General features: G+C 35.0%; 1 long non-coding RNA gene and 1 pseudogene across 1 annotated transcript in view; both read right to left on the bottom strand.

Moving 5' to 3' along the window:
- The window catches only part of LOC143555036 (uncharacterized), a 289230-nt gene extending 281469 nt beyond the window's left edge, over positions 1 to 7761 (bottom strand). Inside the window, exon 1 of the long non-coding RNA XR_013139133.1 lies at positions 7249 to 7761. This is a non-coding gene — a long non-coding RNA (uncharacterized LOC143555036). The remainder of the gene's footprint in view (positions 1 to 7248) is intronic.
- On the bottom strand, positions 1182 to 2490 carry LOC143555037 (pentatricopeptide repeat-containing protein At2g25580 pseudogene; annotated as a pseudogene).
- Positions 7762 to 20586: the final 12825 nt, after the last annotated feature.

The following is a 20586-nucleotide window of genomic DNA, read 5'->3' as shown; positions in this document are numbered from 1 at the left end:
ACATGCTCCACCGCTTGTGCAGGCTCCATCAATAAATGACTGGATTCAGAATTTTTTTTTACTCTGACGGGTCAAATACGCAAAATAAAAACTTAAGTGGTTATTGATTATAAGGGTTGTAAGCAGTGTTTTCAAACCCGGCCCGGCCGGTCGGACCGGTTCGACCGGGACCCGGTCCCTATACCGGGCCGGGTCACCATATTTGGCCCGTTTTTAAAAAACCCAGCCGGTTTTGCGGGTGGCCGGTTGACCTAGCGGTTGAACCGGTAAAACTCATTTTTTCATTAAATCCAAAATATAATATGCATGCCGGGATTCGAACTTGGGTCAATTTGGAGATAAAAGCTTTAATAATTACCCATGAGCCAACCAACCAAGCTTCATTGATGTCTCTATTAATCAAACATAAATCATACATATTTAAAAAGCAATGTATAATACATAGATAAACTCTAAAGATTGTTATTATTATTTTTGGTTATCATTAGTTTTTATATGTATATGAATTATATATATATATATACAATTATATATTTAAATTATTTATGACGTTATCCGGGTCAAACACCGGTCCGCCCTCCAGGGTCGGTCCGACCTTTGACCCGGTGAGGCGTCCGGGTCGACGTTCGGGCCGGGTCTAAAAACATTGGTTGTAAGGCGCGTGAAGCATAGGTATCACGCACGCATACAACATACAAAATCACTTTTTTTAAGAATATGAACAATATTGTAATAAAATATATAACACATTTTTTTTGTACAGCCTTACAAAATTTCTCATGCTATATAAACAAGACCAAGAAATTAAAATAACAATGACCAAGACAAAAAGCATACTAATAATAAAAATACACGCTTGTAATAGGCTGTATATAGCTAAACAAACACGATCAACTGCCGTTATACCAAGCACGTATCTGATAAGTGTACATCACCAAAATATTGATCATGTCGTTACAGACTATTGTTGACTTATTCGCTTGCTCGATAAGATGCGCAGCGTTGTCTTTCAATATCCAAAACAACATGAACACTTAATAGCCTGTAAGTTTACATTATGTTGTAGCAAAGCACAAAGATATATGAAGCTTGGAGGGCCTTGTAAATTTGTAATATGATTATTACAGCTAACAAATACTTGACTTACTCAATATCAAAGAGGTAACCCATAACATCATGTCATGTAAATAAGTTAATAAATCATACAAGGTGTACCAAAAACTAGAAACCAAAAACAGTAAATTGTCACCAATAATCTCCACAAGAACAGACTCCATTTTCAAAATGATGAAACCTCTTAGCATCACGCGCAACGATTAATCTTCCAATGAGCTTAGAAATAATCTTTAACGCATTATGACAATCACCACAAACACGAAGATTTTTTATTATTCTAACGGGTTGACGTGCCGGGCTGGTCAAAAGAGCTTGAGACAAAGCAAGCCTTTCACTATGTGACAAAAGAGCTTCCTCCTTGCTTTCTTGGTCAATATCATGAAGAACAAATTTGGTCTCAGGAACATAACCGGCTTCTTTCATGGGTTGTTTTAAACACCTAAGTTGACTATATAACTTCTCGTGCTCTGGATGTGACGTGTCACCGGCTCTATATTCATAAACTTTGGTTTTAATCTCGAGTGGATTAAAGCCCAATAACCTCTTTTTTTCCTTTTCTTTTGCAATGTCTGAAGGCTTTACGGGTATAAGCCCGGATTTTGATTGTTCATCCAAATAAGAAGGATCTAGAAGGAGGATGAGCTCGGTCAAACGGTCTCCAAGCTCGGAATCCCCATGTATCCTACACTGGTTCATCATAGTTTCATAAATTTCTATGCTCGGCTCTATAGGCATGTTTTCAATATATTCTAGGGCTTCGTTCAAATAACCTGCACTCCCGAGCATATCAACTACACTTTTATAATGTTCTAAAGACGGGGTAATGCCATAATTCTTACTCATTGAGTCAAAGTGTAACATCCCCTCGTTCATGTCTCCTAACACACTACACGCAGTAAACACGCCAAAAAACATTTGACTATCCGGCTTCAAACCAATCTTCTTAAACTCAGTAAACATATCAATCGCATCTTCCCCGTGCCCGTTTTTAGCAAGCCACGTTATCATAGTATCCCAAGAAGTCAAATTTCTCTGAGACATTTTTTCAAACACCTTGTATGCATCTTCCATCGACCCACATTTCCCATACATTTCCAATACTTTATTGCAAACCCAAACATCAAGGCGCGGCACCGATCTCGTAACATGCTCTTGAACACGTTTCGCTTCTTCAAGCGCCTGGGCCTCACCACACTCATTCATCAAAAACAAATATCTGTTCATATCAACCTCAATGTTATTCTGCTCGAGTAAACCCAATAGCTCCACCGCTTCCTTTAACTTCCCCTCTTTGCAAAACCCATCAAGCTCCTCAATTGTGCCACGTAATCGCCCGCCTTCACCCGGATTCTCTTCTGGGATTTGATAGTGCATTTTAGGGTTAGGGTTTTGGTCTAATCGATTGTAAGTTTGGGTATAATTCCAATTGTTGTTAAGACCATAATCACCACCAGGGTTTTGGAAATCAAAGGTGTCATTAGTTGCCGCAGAGCTTAGTGTGGTATAGCTTTTGAAACATGAATGGGATTTGATGGAGCAATAATAATACCTCGGTGAGGCGTTATATAAATAATAATGATAAGTGAGAGATTTAAAAGCTTGGGATGCCTTTGCTCTTGCTTGAGACATGATTAAAAGAACTTCCGGTGGGTGGCGGCGACGGAGGAGATGGTTTGGGGCTACAGGTTCTAATGGGTAGACAGACAGGTTACAGCATAGGTTAAGCTTACATATTTAGCTCACTAGTTTCGCTTATTTGAAAACTAGTTTCAAACTTTTTGCATGTGTAGGATAGTCGACTCTTCATACACACATTCTTAACACATCTTTTAAATTTTTATGAGATGATTTGTGAATTATAAGATATGGTTAAGAGCGGTTACGAGTGTAAGAATGAGAAAATTTGGGGACTCTTTTGTAAAATTTGGGTGCTTGTATTTATCTTTTACAATTTGTTGAAATTGGTTGTGCGTAGATGAGAGTGGAACTGTAATAATAAAAGTATAAAAAAATATAATTTAATTTAACAGCAAAGAAATATATAATATTTTTTAATGTAATTATAGAGATGGGAATAAACATGATGTCAGAATGAGAATGCTCTTTAAGTGTAACTCATGTCAAGATTAAAGAAGGTTGAGTCTCAACTTGAGGCTAAGTTAATGATCACTTAGTAAACGATCACAATTCACAAGTCTAATATTGGTTCACTATGATAGCACACGTGTTATACACGAGTGGAAATATTTAAAACGTCATATATATACATATATATAAGGGTTTAAATAAGAATAAGGAGTTTCCTAGAAATGGTAAGAACCAACAAATTTTTGACATTTGGCATTACAAATGATGGTGAAAGAACAATTCTAGGAAACTATGTCGGTTATTGGTGATTTTAAATCTCAACCATTGATTAACATGATTCAATTTATGATTTATTCTTAGTCTTCTTAGGAAACTACTTACTTTTAGGATAACCCTCATATATATATATATATATATATACACTTAAGTTCAAGAGAGAAATGATATTAGTGCGAAAAATGAATATAACCACTAGTTTTATTTTAGGTTTTAATTATTTAAAATTAATAAAAACAATGTAAATGCAACAATAAATGTAACCATAATAAATCTCTCTCTAATTAATATATCTAACTAATTTAACTATAATAATTAAAAATGTAAAAACACTAATTTAGTTTTATTTTTTATTTACACATTCTTCATTTTATCTAGCAAAAATACAATTTATTCATATATTACTATTTCTGTATATTAAAAAAACAATTTATTTTCACTCAATTTATTAGCATATATCAACGTGTTTTTTAACAATAAATATCAAAACATAATATATATTTTTTTCAGTTGATGTGCCTATAAAAATTATTGTCATAAATAATAATAAAAATATATCATACAAATGTGTCCAATATAAACAATTAAAATACAACATACACAAAGTTATATAACCTACACTTGTTTTGAGCAATAAAAATGTACAGCATACAAAAAAACATACAACTTACATATGTAATTCGACATCAACAATTATATAAACTTCACAAAGATACAAATATCCTACATGTGGGTAGGTTATATGTTTTTCGTATGTAGGTTATATGTTTTTTTATTCTTAGAACAAGTTTCGGTTATATATTTTTGTGTAGGTTGTATATTTTTTATTGACATTTAATGCAAACACTTGTAAGATAGTTTTTGTATTATTTATCACAATGTAACTACGTATTGATGGATATTGATATGTTGAGTTGGAAGAAACTGGTTTTTAATAAATAGAAATTAATGTATGAATAAATTGCATTTGTGTAAGATAAAATTTTCGTGTGTAGGTTATATATTTTATTGATGATGAATTTTGTGTGTATGTCGTGTGTAGGTTATATGTTGTCTTATTCTTAGAACAAGTGTAGGTTATACGTTTTTGTGTAGGTTGTCTGTTTTTTGTAGAAATTTAATGCAAACACGTGTAAAATAGTTTTTTTTTTATATTATTCATCACAATGTAAGTATGTGTTGATGGATATTAATATATTGAGTTGGAAGAAATTGGTTTTGGATATAAAGAAATTTTAATGTATGAATAAATTGTACTTGTGTAGGATAAAAATTCAAGAAACAAAAAATAAGTTATAAAAATAAATGAGTTTTTAATATTTTCTAATTATAATAATTTGATGAGTCAATCATCCACTTTGGTATCTTATTGAACAAAAATGGTGATATTGTTCCTCCATTGATCAAGAATTTCGATTTTTGGCAAGTCTCACGATCATCCAATAAGAAGGGTTTCAATTTTTTCAAATGAACGATTTGATGACCTATTGATTCTAAAAACTGTGGATCGTTCGGACCTTTCAATTCATAGATGTAGATCTCGGACCTATGAATGGGGATATTCCCGAAACTGACTAACAAAAAAGGAAGTGAGTTAGACAAAAAAATAAGCAATATTAATTAAATATATAATTATTGTGTTTTTATTAGTTATATTAACTGAAGTAAGAGAATGATTTATACTTTCTTTATTTATCTTTAAGCATTTAAAAACTAAAACAAAACTAGTGCCTCATATTCATTTCTTGCATTTCTCGTAGTTATATCATTTATCTCTTGAACCATCCCATATATATATATATATATATATATATACACATACTACTGGGAAACCCGTGCGATGCGGCAGCAGCACAACGTGAATTTCCCGATATCGTTTCGGTTCATGACGGTAATTGTATGATACTGACACACGTTAAAGCAACCAAAAGAGAGCACAATAATAAAATAGCAATATAATCCAGATGATGTTATATGATCGGCTTGATATAATGCTAAATATTTATGTTTCACGTGTGTATTTTAATTAATATTTTAATAGTTTTTGTTCGTTTTTAGTCGAGATTTGTTTACTACTGACGTTTTTATGTTTTGTAGGTTCCGGGGTTTGATCGAGATAAAAAAGGGCGAAAAACGAGCCAAAACGGAGATCCGGAACGCATCAGGAAGGAATCAGACAGAGAACCGGTCAGACCGGGCCGGTCTGACCGGCCCCCATGGAGGAGCACGTCGCGCTGCGCCTAGGCAAAAGGAAAAAAAGCCCTAGGCGCGGCCCCTAGGCACAACTGGACTAAAATTATTTCGTTTTTGCTTATTGTCGGGCCTTGTTTTCGCTATTTAAACACCTTTAACTTAAACCTGACAAAACCTGAAGCCACCAGACGATTTTGGAGAGTTCTTGGAGCTATTTTACGAGTTTGTTGGTGATTTTGAAGGCACGAGAACAGCCGGTGAAGAGCTTTACGTTCAAGATCGAAGACTACGGGTTTTATCGCCTTTAATCTTTCGTTTCTCATTATTTCACCATGTTTTTAGTTTTATTTGCTTTGTTTGATTTAGACTATATGATGCTAGGCTAAACTTCATAAACTACCTAGGTTGTGATGAACCTTTATTCGGTTTGATTTTGATTGGGATTTCTTTTCGTTATGGATTTTATGTTCTAAGTAAAGTGTTGAGTTTGAATTAACTGATGCGTATGATTGCTTGGTTTAATTTACTTGGATTTATTGTTTCACATTACCCTTGGTGATTGTTTCATAGGATAGGGTTTTGTTAGGTCATTTACTGTGTGTTCTTGACTAGTTTATGATTGATATGCATTAAAATCATAGAAACAATAAAATCAATTAAATAGATAAAAGTGAGCTGCTAGCCTAGAAAGTTGTAAGGTGATAGGTTATTGATAGATCTTTGTTGGTCAGGATTGCTAGATTTAGTTCTTCGTAAGGTGTCCGTCTAGTTTTGATTGTCAGCTTAGTCTATTAAGTCAATTGAGTCTTCTTAACTATATTTGATTTCCGCGCTGTAAGGTAGGATTTCGTCATAAAGATACCTGGACATAAATTATTAAATAACCGTAAGGAAGTTTAATTTATAAAACTGGTGAGTCTTAAAACTTGTTAGAAATCCATAGGTGTCTTCTTGAAGGTCAAGGGTCCTGTTCGGGTTTTCTGTCAAGGGTCTATTTTACGATCCCAGTTCCATAACTTAAGTTTCCCATTGGATTGATTGTCGTGACATTGGGGATTCTAGCCTAGGTAGTTATTTTCATCATCTGAGTTAATCTAAGTGTTTTAATAGTTTATTATATTTTATTTAATTAGGGTTAGGTTTAGTTAATTAATAATTAGTTTAAAACCCCCCTTCAAACTTATTATTAAATAGTCACGTCTTGTAGTTGAGTCTAATTAGCTAGTATAAGTAATTTATAGAGTCTCGTGGGTTCGATATCCGAACTTACTTAGCTGTACTAGAGTCGACCGGTACACATGTCGGTTAGTAATTTAAGTTAAGTTTAAGAGTCTAGAATTATTACTTAGTGTCTAGATTAGCTTATTTTTAGTTAATAATTATTTCACTACTTCAAGCACATCAAGTTTTTGGCGCCGTTGCCGGGGACTCTTAGCAATTCCGTTATTAGCTTTGATTAGACTTACTTGCTATATACGTGCTATTTGTGTTTGTTTTTGTTTTGAGTCGTAGGAGTCTATTTGTCCGTGTCTTTTATTTCTTTTGAGTCGTAGATGTGTGAGATTTGTGGCGGACCCCATTTTACGCTTATATGTCCACAATATGTTGGGTGTTTGGCACATCATTATGCTAACCCTTCTGTGCAGCCGGTGCAAAATTTTTCACAGGGACCTTTTCCGTATTATTTTGATAATTCGTATCAGCAACCTCAGCAAAACCAGGAGCAGTGTTATGATCAATTTTCTAATAGTCTTTCTGATAAGGATGTAACTGCTATGGGCAGGATAGAAAAGATGTTGGTCCAATACATGGCTACAAATACTCAAAAGATGCTCGCTGAGCATGATACCATCTTCAAAAATCACCAGGATATTATTACAGATCTCCAACGTCAAGTAGAAGAAATTCTAGGAGACTGGATGAAGAAGATGAAATGGAGAGGTTAAGATCCTTGGAATATGTTGAGCACTCAGATGAGGAGATCATTCAAGTAACGGAGACAAAAATGGATGTTGAAGTCCCACATCCAGTTTCACATGCTATTATTGATTTTCGGAGTGACTCTGATAATGAGATAAACGAAGAGGAGAGTGTGCAGCTGGAGGAGTAACCGACACCCGGTTATAAGTATGATGCGAAAGGCAACTATTTGGGAAACATGAATCGGTTAGGAGAGTTGTTCCCGACGTTTCCAGAAGAAGGGAAAGAGCCAATCATGGAATATGTAGATGAAGAAGAAGAGCTCATCTCGGATACGGAGACACGAGTGGCTGATGAAATCCCACCTCAGGTTTCACAGGTATATGTTGCTAATTGTACTGAGTTTTGTAGTGACTCCGATGATGATTGTGACGAGGAGGAGTGGGCTGCATATCTGAGATCAGTTATGGTGAAACCTGTGTTTGAGGAAGAAATAGAATTAGGAGAGTCATTCGAGCTAATGTTTGGTGTTGAGGATATGGTTAAGGTTGATAATGAGCTTAATGAGGAAGATGAATTCTTGAATCTGGAGTTGGATGGATTGTCGGATTATGACGGGGGAGACACATTAGACGTTAATGAGGATGTTGCATTTTTCGAGGCCTTCCTTGTAGAGGACAGTGTAGATGAGGATGTGGTGTTAGAGGAAGAACACCATTACCGGCACGCGGACTGTGTTTTGAATGCTGATCAGGAATCAAAACCACGGGATAAGGCCGAGGATGATAGGTTACCTGAAAACCGAAGTTGCGTATATTTTAGGAGATGGTCTAAGGAAGTGAAAAAGCCATTAAACGTCAAACAAGACCAGTCTTCTCGATACTTACAATGCTCGACTCTTGCCAGGTAAGTTTAAATATAGGTGGTCTGAACCGTTACTGATTTTTAATTCTAATTTAACATTTTGCGGGTCCATCATTGATATATTAATGTTTGATAAATTTCGGGTGGAACTAAACGGGTTAGATAGGGTCCAGATAAAGGAGAAACCTCCTGATTAAGTTCAAGTGTGGGGAGGTTTCGCGGAGTTTGTATATTTAATCGATTCACTAACGTAGTTTTTGTAGTTCGTCTTTGTTTTTTTTTGCGTTTTTAAGTTTTGCTAGTTTGAAGATTGAGTGAGATAGAGAAATGATCCCAAGGAAGAATATCATGAAAAAGACAAGTGTGGGGATGATGTAGCAGTGGAGCCTTATACTTTATATTTATTATTTGCTCCTGATTTTTCATGATTATTTTATATATTTGTCGGTTGGTGAAAATATTTTGAATGCTTAATATCTATCATTATGATAAGATACATTTATAGATATGTTTGTTTTGTTTTGCCGCTTACGTTCGTGTGTGAGAGAAAGAGTTACTATTTGCTGATCACGTTCGTAGTTGGAGGGCATTCATGGAAGAGGACTTTAGCATCATGTTTCATTCGCATATTACCAACTAAGTCTTTTCCTTTATCTAGCTTGTTGATTTTTTATTTTGTTTTTGTTTTTAATTTTTAGTTTTTAGTTTTTTGTAGTCCGACTTAATTTTTAATTTTATTTTTATTTTAAGTCGTCATTATCCTTGCATTAAGGACAATGCATAATTTAAGTGTGGGGATAGGATATTTGAGTCGTAGTTTAAATCGAGATTAAAAATTAAAAAAAAATAAAAAAAAATTGAAAAATGTTTTAAATATGTCCCTTGAATATAGTTTTTTGCGTTAAAGTGGGAGATAATGATTTTATTGGAAATTGATTTTTCATACTACTAATAATATGAGATAAATAAAAGAAAGCGCACTTAACTTGGGATGTGTCGGTAGGCTCAGCCTTATAAATGAAAGGGCAATTTGATAAAATGGTTAAAACGGAAATCTCTTGTGAGTAAAGCGTTTTGTCCATGAAAAATAAGTAATGAAAGGTCGGGCCATACTCAAGCCTCAATTATTGGTATGAAAAGTGGAAATGTCATAAAATTTTAAAAATCTGAATGCGTTATCATATGATGCTTGGGTAGGTTTAACGTTAGAGTATGCCGTGTAGCCTGTGATATAAATCTTAAAAATGATAGTTTAGTGTTTACACCTCATCGGCGTATGGTTTTATAACCTTAAATCTTGTATTGATGGGATGCTTCAGGTCCGGAGACCATGGGTCTGTATGCCGACTATTCATCTGGGTATTCACAATTCCAAATGGGGTTGTGAATATTTAAAATTAAGCCAAAAAGAGCAAACCATTATAAGTCTATAAACACGATCACAAAAGTATAAAAGTACAAATTCACTACAGACTTGATCATCCACGCTGTTAGCCATGTGGGGTCTCTTTGCTCGCGTCTCATTACCATCAAGAAACGGACCACAAGGGACACGCTACATGTAAGCCCTACAGATGAAATTTTGAATGCTCACCTATGGTGATGGGTTCGGGGTGTTGCTTGATAACGGGGGTATGTCATGTTGTGGGGAACACTAGCTATAAATTAATTGAACCTTAATCGTATCTAATGGCTGCTTGGTAGACTTTGATGCTTAAGCTTAGGTGGATAAACAATACCCTTGATCGTCTTAACTATTCATGAAAAAATAGAGCAAAAAAGTTTTAAATCTGCTACTTTTGAGGTTTAAGTCAAGTTGGGGTGGTCTGGTCCGGTAAAAGCTGAAAATAAGCGGGTCTTAATTGTGTAAACCACTGAGTACTATTATTGTCGAATCTTATTTGTCCCGGTAAAGATTAAGGCATGGGGTTAAGTGGACAACAATATCAATGATCGCGGTTTTTGCGTTTTTCTGAGCTTTAAAAATTAACTTATATGTTTGTTAGACTTTATTTTCTGATTCTAATCCAACAGCATCAAACTTTTTTAGGGACGAAAAAAGAATAAGTGTGGGGATATTTGATATAATGCTAAATATTTATGTTTCCCGTGTATATTTTAATTAATATTTTAATAGTTTTTGTTCGTTTTTAGTCGAGATTTGTTTACTACTAACGTTTTTATGCTTCGTAGGTTCCGGGGTTTGATCATGATAAAAAAGGGCGAAAAACAAGCTAAAACGAGCCAAAACGGAGATCCGGAACGCATCAGGAAGGAACCAGACAAGGAACTGGTCAGACCGGGCCGGTCTGACCGGCCCCCATGGAGGAGCACGCCGCGCTGCGCCTAGGCAGAAGGAAAAAAAGCCCTAGGCGCGGCGCCTAGGCACAACTGGGCTAAAATTATTTCGTTTTTGCTTATTGTCGGGCCTTGTTTTCGCTATTTAAACACCTTTAACTTAAACCTGACAAAACCTGAAGCTACCAGACGATTTTGGAGAGTTCTTGGAGCTATTTTACGAGTTTGTTGGTGATTTTGAAGGCACGAGAACAGCCGGTGAAGAGCTTTACGTTCAAGATCGAAGACTACGGGTTTTATCGCCTTTAATCTTTCGTTTCTCACTATTTCACCATGTTTTCAGTTTTAATTGCTTTGTTTGATTTAGACTATATGATGCTAGGTTAAACTTCATAAACTACCTAGGTTGTGATGAACCTTTATTCGGTTTGATTTTGATTGGGATTTCTTTTCGTTATGGATTTTATGTTCTAAGTAAAGTGTTGAGTTTGAATTAACTGATGCGTATGATTGCTTGGTTTAATTTACTTGGATTTATTGTTTCACATTACCCTTGGTGATTGTTTCATAGGATAGGGTTTTGTTAGGTCATTTACTGTGTGTTCTTGACTAGTTTATGATTGATATGCATTAAAATCATAGAAACAATAAAATCAATTAAATAGATAAAAGTGAGCTGCTAGCCTAGAAAGTTGTAAGGTGATAGGTTATTGATAGATCTTTGTTGGTCAGGATTGCTAGATTTAGTTCTTCGTAAGGTGTCCGTCTAGTTTTGATTGTCAGCTTAGTCTATTAAGTCAATTGAGTCTTCTTAACTATCTTTGATTTCCGCGCTGTAAGGTAGGATTTCGTCATAAAGATACCTGGATATAAATTATTAAATAACCGTAAGGAAGTTTAATTTATAAAACTGGTGAGTCTTAAAACTTGTTAGAAATCCATAGGTGTCTTCTTGAAGGTCAAGGGTCATGTTCGGGTTTTCTATCAAGGGTCTATTTTACGATCCCAGTTCCATAACTTAAGTTTCCCATTTGATTGATTGTCGTGACATTGGGGATTCTAGCCTAGGTAGTTATTTCCATCATCTGAGTTAATCTAAGTGTTTTAATAGTTTATTATATTTTATTTAATTAGGGTTAGGTTTAGTTAATTAATAATTAGTTTAAAACCCCCCGTCAAACATTATTATTAAATAGTCACGTCCTGTAGTTGAGTCTAATTAGCTAGTATACGTAATTTATAGAGTCTCGTGGGTTCGATATCCGGACTTACTTAGCTGTACTAGAGTCGACCGGTACACTTGTCGGTTAGTAGTTTAAGTTAAGTTTAAGAGTCTAGAATTATTACTTAGTGTCTATATTAGCTTATTTTTAGTTAATAATTATTTGACTACTTCAAGAACATCACGGCTCAAGTTAATCTTGTTAAGCGACTTTATAGTATCTTATATTAGATTATACTTGATGTAATACACCAAGTATTTGGCATAAATGTGGAGCTATGAGGACATTTAATGAGTAGAGTTGACAAAAGGAAAATTACAAGTATAGCACTTTTTTATGTTTCTAAAGTTATAGGACATTAAGATGGAAAATGGATTTGATGCATCTTTAGCTTCAATCACTTTTCTTATTTCCTTGTTACAAACAAAATAATTAACATGTTGATTGTTATTTTAGTGTTGAGTCAAGAAATTGACCTAAGGGGGAGATTGTTAAGTCAAAGACTTGTTCTATGGAAGATTGGAATCTTCTCAACTTCCTCAGAACTTGCTAAGTATGTATCCGGGCACACCTTAGACTTCCGAGCAAGCTTCTACTTAGCCGGGTACGATATTTTGTCTATCGGGCAGGGTTATCTTCTTTAAGTCTTCTTTAGTGGAAATCCGTGCAGGGTTTGCAAATTAGTGTATTATCAGGCAAGGTTCACTAGTTTATGCAAGTCCGAGCATGGTGCACTGTATCAAGCAGGTTTGTTCTTCATAGCCAAGTAAAGTTCACTTCCGAATAAACTTTAGGCTAACCAAACTCATGAAGCCAAGTAATTGGAAGACCGGGCAAGGTATTGATTAATAAGTATGGTCCAAGTAGGCTCGATGATTTAATGATATATCTCAAATATGATCGGGTAAGGTTCAACTCAAGCAAGGAACAGTGCTACCAAGCACACTTTGCTAATAAGTTATTCTCTAACAAAGAGTTAAAGGTACCATTGAAGAACAAGGTTGCTCGTAAGGGTTTGTCAGGCAAAGTGTGGCAAAGTCAAGAAGATTGAAGTCTACCCGGTGAGTATTATTTGGTAAAATACTCTTCAAGTAAAGTCTACCCGGAAACTAATCCCGAGCACACTTCTATATTACCAAGTCCTAAAGGATGGCAGAGCATACTCGAAAAGACAAGATTGATGCAAGCCTACCCGGAAGACTTGTTTTACACTTAGGATTATTTCTGAATATATAACTTGAATATGTCTTATCATTTAGGGTTTCTAGAAGGAATGACAGCTGTCATAGGGTGGCAGGCCTACAAATAGAATGTTTTAGGGCACGCCGCCCAAGACAGAGATAAACACATTAATTAAGAAAGAATATTGTGTGTGACGGCTGTCTTAATATAGTACGAATAAAACCTTCCTTCAAGAAACCCTAAATCGATTATCCACTTTGTATGATTTATATTATATAAATGGAAATATTTTGAGTGAATCTTGTTTGTGTTGGTTACCTTTGAATACTGATTAAGCAACCATATGTTTGCTATTGATTCCGCCTTTAACAAATGGTAATCTTTCTAAATATAGCAACCCATCATCAACTCCCTTGTCGACACATCTATTTGTGTGAGTTATGGCATGATTTGAGTAAAATCCACCTGAAATCGGGGACCTCACAATTGGTATCAGAGCTGGGTTACCAAATCGTTCAGACTAACTGCTGGACAGATTCATTTCGCTCTTGAATCCACCATGGACGTTAAACGATGAAGTTCGTTGAAATTATTTTTGGGGGTTTTGAAATTATTTGATGATTAGGAGAAAAGTATATGGATTGATGTTTGGGTTGATGACTCGTTTGGAGATCCAACATCAATTTCATGTTTATTTGGTCAGAACGGTCCGGATCTGATGTAACAATGTGATTTGGCTCGTTTTGGGGCAACACTGTTTATTTGATGATTTCCAGATCTGAAAAGGTTGATTATGATATGAAGATAGGTTTCTTTGATTTCGAGATAGCGTGGATATTGCTACAGTGATTTATTTCAGATTACGAAAATTGTTTCCAGATCTAAAAAATTATTTCAGATTACAAAATTTTTAAATTAAAGTAGTTCACAACTGTTCTTTGTCATTCTCTAAAGGATGTTTCATTTTGGGTAACCAAAGACCAACAGGCTTGTGTATGACTGGATAATAACTTTTCTGCCTATCATTTGAAAAGATTTATCTAGGAACATGCATAGACAACAATGTAACTCCACATAAATCTTAGCATTTTCTTTATGTTTATATCACCTTAGATTTTACATATCATGAGAAAGCAACCATACATGTCAATAACTGTACTTAGAGTTCTTTTAGCCTAATAAATCCATATGATTGGCTAAGTAGTCAATGTACTATCATTTCCCATATTTAAACAGTTTTAAATTCAGACACCCCAATATCTTCTGTTTGACTGATAAATGGTTGTTCTGTTTGACCACAAGTGGTCAGCAGGACCAACCATATATGTGAGTATATGTCCTTTCAAATCAGAATTATTGACATAGTTCTAAGTGTATGAATAGAAAACAAGTAACATATTGCCCCAAATGCCTTTAGTTTTCCAGGTTAATGGCTATCCTATCTGTCTGAAACCAGATGACAGGACCAACATATACAAGTATATGCCTTTCCAACTTGAGCAAATGACATAATTTTCAGCAAAGATAACTACCTGAGACTTTTCATTGAAAAATCCTTCTTTTAAGCTTCTTTAAAGCTTGAACTGAAGATGGGATGACAAGAAAAAGTACTTTGTTGAAACTCCAGATGAAGATGCAAGTCCAATCAGGACAATTCCACTACAAACACTACAACCAGATCAAAGAATTCCAGGTGTTCCAAATGTTCCTAATGTGCCCGATTGAACTGAACCAAATACAAAACATCCACCCTCTGATGAACCAAAGATTGATGCTATAAATGACTTAACTGAAGCGGAGGATGAATATGAGGATTTGGATGATGATGATAATCCTGATGATGATCAAGGAAAGAGTGCCAAGACTGCAAATGTTGAGACTCCACAAGGTGTAATGACTGATGAGCAGAGAGTAAACATTGAGCAGAGTTTGTTGAATGCTAAAATGAACAATCCCTTGATTAAGAAGCTAAGGGCACTTGGTGTGAATTTTGAAAGTGTGGCTCATATGAATGATAGTGAGCTGAATCAGAGGCTTGAGGAAGAAATGAAAAGATCAAAAGAGCCATGCAACAAAAGAATAAAGATGCTCAGAAACACAGAGAATATCTGAGAAGGCATGGATACTCTGAAAAGGATTTGAGTCATTTCAATCATGATAAACTCCAAGACCTTTACAACAGTGAAAGAGAAAATGTGATTGAGAAATGTGTAAAGAAGAATGAGAGGATTGAAAAGATGGAAACTTTGAAAGAGAAGTTTGGAGGTATGTGTGGATACTTGCTGAAGAAAGGTTTGAAGCTTGAAATGGTTGGGAACTTATTTAAAGAATAAGTATTGGGCCAATACAATAAACTGAAAAGGAAAGAGAAACTGAAGAGAGTCCAAACTGAGAGCTCTACTAAACAATCTGAAACATCTGTTGAGCCTCCAACAAAGAAAAGGAAAATAATGACTCCGAGGGAGAAACAGGAGATTCAAAGTGAAAAGGAAATGTCAAAGGAAGTACCTGTTGATGAAACCCCAACTCCTCAAGAAGATAAGCCTGATCCTGAAGATGAACGAATTGTCCCTTGGGAGAATGAAGAAATGATAAATATTCTAAGGGGGATAATGATAAACCAAAGGGGAATAGATGAAGCCTCTTTTGATGCATTAGAAAAGGAAGATTTGAAAAATATTTTCTACATTCAAAAGGCTGATTGGGAGAAAGCTCTAAAGGAAGGAGAAAACCCTAGAAGCTTTGTTGATGGAAAATTTGCACCTGCTGGTCTGTCAAACAGACCTGGTATGGCAAAAATGTTGCTCAATCTTAAAGAACTAGCTGGACAAGATGTAGTTGAACTAGCTAACCTTCCACCTGAGATGGTAGAGGCAATCTACATCAAAACCTTCAATTGGGGCCAAGAAAACCCATAAAGTCTATTCCATTTAGGCCTCCAATCTCAAGAATACATCCACAAGGTGGTAGAGGTGAAGGTGGAAGAGGTGAATCAAGTAGGTCTGCACTACAAAGTACATCAAGACCACAATCAGATGTGGATCTTCCTAGAGAACTCTACTATGATTCTGTATCTGAATGCTTGTGAGTGATTATGGAAAGCAGAAAGCTAAGAGAGATAGTTGTGAGAAGTGACTTTTATGATTATACTCAAGAACAACTAGAAAGAATGGCCACACTTGACCTGTATGATTTTAGAGACAGAAACAAGGTAAGCAAATGAATGATCTCTCAAAGAATTTGAAGAAAGAAGCTAACCAGGGATTCCGGTTCTTAAAAGAAAAGAGAAGTTGGAGAATGATTCAACTTCACAGATCGAAAAGGTCGGAGAAGTTGATAAAAATGGACCAAGCTGAACTGTACTACCAAATGAATGTCAGAGACAGGAATCCAGTGTCAAACCTGAATGCATGCTTAAGCCTTGGGAGAAGAATGACACGCCCCAAATACACAGTACAAAGAAATGGCATCATTACTGAAGTTGAATACAAAGAAAATGTTGACCATTACTTGCTGAAAAACTCTGATGGAAAAGTACTGGGGATAATCAAGAAGGATGAAGACTTGAATTGCTTGTATAATGAAGATCTAATGGATATAAGGGACTTAGTCATACCTGAAAGTCATACTCATTACAGAGCCCTTGATATCTTTAAAATGAGGGCTGCATCAGTGATAACAAACAAAAGACAAGCTGCCTATAATGAAAGAAGAAGACAAGATTCATAGAGTAGGATTTGATTTGTAATGTCGTTTGACAGCTTTTGAATATGTAACTGTTTATGTAATTTGATTATGTAACTTTGACTTTAATTTGATGTGTATTTTAATCCTGTGTAAGTAACTATAGATGTGTTTTGGGTCAGCTGAGGTGTTCCAATCTAGGGGGGATTGTTGAGTCAAGAAATCAACCTAAGGGGGAGATTGTTAAGTCAAAGACTTGTTCTATGGAAGATTGGAATCTTCTTAACCTCCTCAGAACTTGCTAAGTAAGGATCCAGGCACACCTTAGACTTCCGAGCAAGCTTCTACTTAGCCGGGTACGATATTTTGTCTATCGGGCAGGGTTATCTTCTTTAAGTCTTCTTTAGTGGAAATCCGTGCAGGGTTTGCAAATTAGTGTATTACCGGGCAAGGTTCACTAGTTTATGCAAGTCCGGGCATGGTGCACTGTATCAAGCAGGTTTGTTCTTCATAGCCAAGTAAAGTTCACTTTCGAGTAAGCTTTAGGCTAACCAAGCTCATGAAGCCAAGTAATTAGAAGACCGGGCAATGCACTTGACACCTATCGTAATGATAAACGGCTCGTCTCGCCGTGACCTTCTCTTGAATTCTCAAAACTTCTGTCGCTCCATCCCCGCAGGGGCAGAGAACCCGTCGCTGTCTCGGCTGTGCTACCGGAGGCTCTGGGGAAGTCGGAATAGGAGAGCACTCATCTTGGGGTGGGTATTGATTAATAAGTATGGTCCAAGTAGGCTCGATGATTTAATGATATATCTCAAATATGATCAGGTAAGGTTCAACTCAAGCAAGGAACAATGCTACCAATCACACTTTGCTAATAAGTTATTCTCTAACAAAGAGTTAAAGGGACCATTGAAGAACAAGGTTTCTCGTAAGGGTTTGTCGGGCAAAGTGTGGCAAAGTTAAGAAGATTGAAGTCTACCCGGTGAGTATTTTATTTGGTAAAATACTCTTCAAGTAAAGTCTACCCGAAAATGATCCCGAGCACACTTCTATATTACCAAGTCCTAAAGGATGGCAGAGCATACTCGAAAAGAAAAGATTGATGCAAGCCTACTCGGAAGACTTGTTTTACACTTAGGATTATTTCTGAATATGTAACTTGAATATGTCTTATCATTTAGGGTTTCTAGAAGGAATGACAGCTGTCATAGGGTGGCAGGCCTATAAATAGAATGTTTTAGGGCACGCCGCCCAAGACAGAGATAGACATATTAATTAAGAAAGAATATTGTGTGTGACGGCTGTCTTAATATAGTACGGATAAAACCTTCCTTCAAGAAACCCTAAATCGATTATCCACTTTGTATGATTTATATTATATAAATGGAAATATTTTGAGTGAATCTTGTTTGTGTTGGTTACCTTTGAATACTGATTAAGCAACCATATGTTTGTTATTGATTCCGCCTTTAACAAACGAAAATCTTTCTAAATAGAGCAACCCGTCATCAACTCATTTGTCGACACATCTATTTGTGTGAGTTATGGCATGATTTGAGTAAGATCCAGCTAAAATCGGGAACCTGACATTTAGTGTTCAATTTTTATAATTGGTCAACTTAGTTTCTTCGGGTCCAATCAGTTTTCTTATTCCAAAACTTTTGATCATTCTTGATTATGCAGTTAGTTTTGACCATCAAATGTCAACTTTCACAAACAATTCCATTGTACTAAAAGAAGTCATACTTGTCAACATGACCGGCAGAAATTCAAATGTGCATGTGGCTAACACAATTTCAACAATTCCTTTATGGGGTATATGAACATCAGAATCCAACTACAAAAAAAATAATAATAAGCATTTAACAATAATCGTAAAACGCTTATTTCAAAAAATATAACAAAAAATAAGTAAAATTACCAATTTCATTTGATTATTATTTAATTCTCTTGGAGTGTTGCATAAAAGTAAGATGATTTTGCAAAAGAGAACTAAATTTAAACCACGAACCTTTTATAAATTCAATAGCAACACCAACATGTTCTCCAGTTCTTTTCTAAATCAAGTCCCTCATTTTTTCAACTGCATGTATCGAACCTCTCAAAACTACAAGTTGTTGATGAACCGCAAGGACAATACACACAACAAATATAATGATTAAAAACCGACATCACTAAATTTGGTTTTTTGGTTTCAGTTCAGTTTCAGCTATTCAGTTTTTAGATTTGATTCAGTTATTTTTTCTATTTATTATCTCGCTTCGGTTTTAGTCTTTTCAATTTTTTATTTTGATTTTGTTTCAGTCAGATTTTTTTTGTTTTAGTTCTGTACTTTAGTTTCAGTTAGTTTCAGTTTATTTCGATTTTATTCTTTCGAGTTTAGAGCACCTACTGGTGGATTTTAGTTGCTCTATGAATTTGCTTAAACTTGAGAACCCGAAACACCTTAAATTAAGACATTGAAGCAAGAAAAATAAGCCATTCAGATGAGATGAAAGTATGAACTAATAGAACATTGAATTACCTCCAAACAAACACGAACACAAGGCATGACTCACTTAAAATCCACAAATTTAACAAACCTGCACATTTAAAAGCAATTGCAATTAAACAATAGTCAATAAAACAACTGACCTAAAATAAAAAAGAAACCTAATTATAAATTATTCATAACATATACAAATATACAATAGATTATATTTATGCGTTCTATTAGTTCAATTTTAGAGTTCTCTGTCAAATGTAAACAAAGCAAATTCTAAAATTAAATCAAATTGACAAAGCAAAAAAGGGAAACATGTCAATCAACGCAAATTCTAAAACTAAACCAAATAAACAAAGCAAATTTATAAAAAAAATAAATTAAATAGGTCAATTAAGCTCGGCTCACGAGCCTACTCAAGCTCGATAAGTGAATCTCAAACTCATTTATTTAATAAACTTATATTTAAGCTCGAGTTGAGCCCAAGCTTGTTTTAACTTAATAAAGCTCGAATTCGGCTCAATATCATTTACTTGATTTTACCATAATTTATATATAACAATTATTATACTTCAAACATATCCTTAAAACAATAAAAAAAATTATATAAATATTAGGCTCGTTTCGACTCGCATGCCTACTCGAACTCGATAAGCGATCTCGTTCTCGTTTGTTAAACAAGCTTAATTATAGGCTCGTATTGAGCCCAAGCTCGTTTATCTTACAAAAGTTCTAATTTGGCTCATTTATCATTTAGATATTTTTAACATAATTAATATACAATAAATATTATTATGATATGAACTAAAACAAATAACAATTGTAAACCTCACACCTTGGTAGCTGGATATGTAACTTTTTGGAGACTCGACCTAATTTTGTAATCTCACCCAGCCTCGATAGAAAATGGTACTTACCCTGCACAAACAAATAACATTTATGATGTTGGTAAAAGCTCTCTTGGCTCTTCTAACTTATTTTGGACCGAAATACGGCTTGCCAAAATAAATCTTCTGTTAATAAACAAATTCACATTCACAAACAACTATGTAAAGACAATGCAAAATACCTTAGATTTCAGAATACCTCAGGGCTCAGAACCACCCGATTCATCACGGGTTACCTTTTGTTTTAACTCAACTTTTTTCTTTTAAATTTAATCTCCCTGCAGCAACACATACCTCAGGGCTTGTGAGTAGTTTGTCATGCTTGAGCTCAACTCATTTATTATTTATTTAATAATTATTTATATAATAT

This window comes from Bidens hawaiensis, unplaced genomic scaffold, assembly GCF_021521415.1.
Source record: "Bidens hawaiensis isolate Kalapana, Puna unplaced genomic scaffold, B.hawaiensis_p1.1 tig00017944_1, whole genome shotgun sequence".
NCBI lineage: Eukaryota > Viridiplantae > Streptophyta > Magnoliopsida > Asterales > Asteraceae > Bidens > Bidens hawaiensis.
The sequence above is the reverse complement of the archived record's forward strand: the minus strand, read 5'-3'. Positions and strand labels throughout refer to the sequence as shown.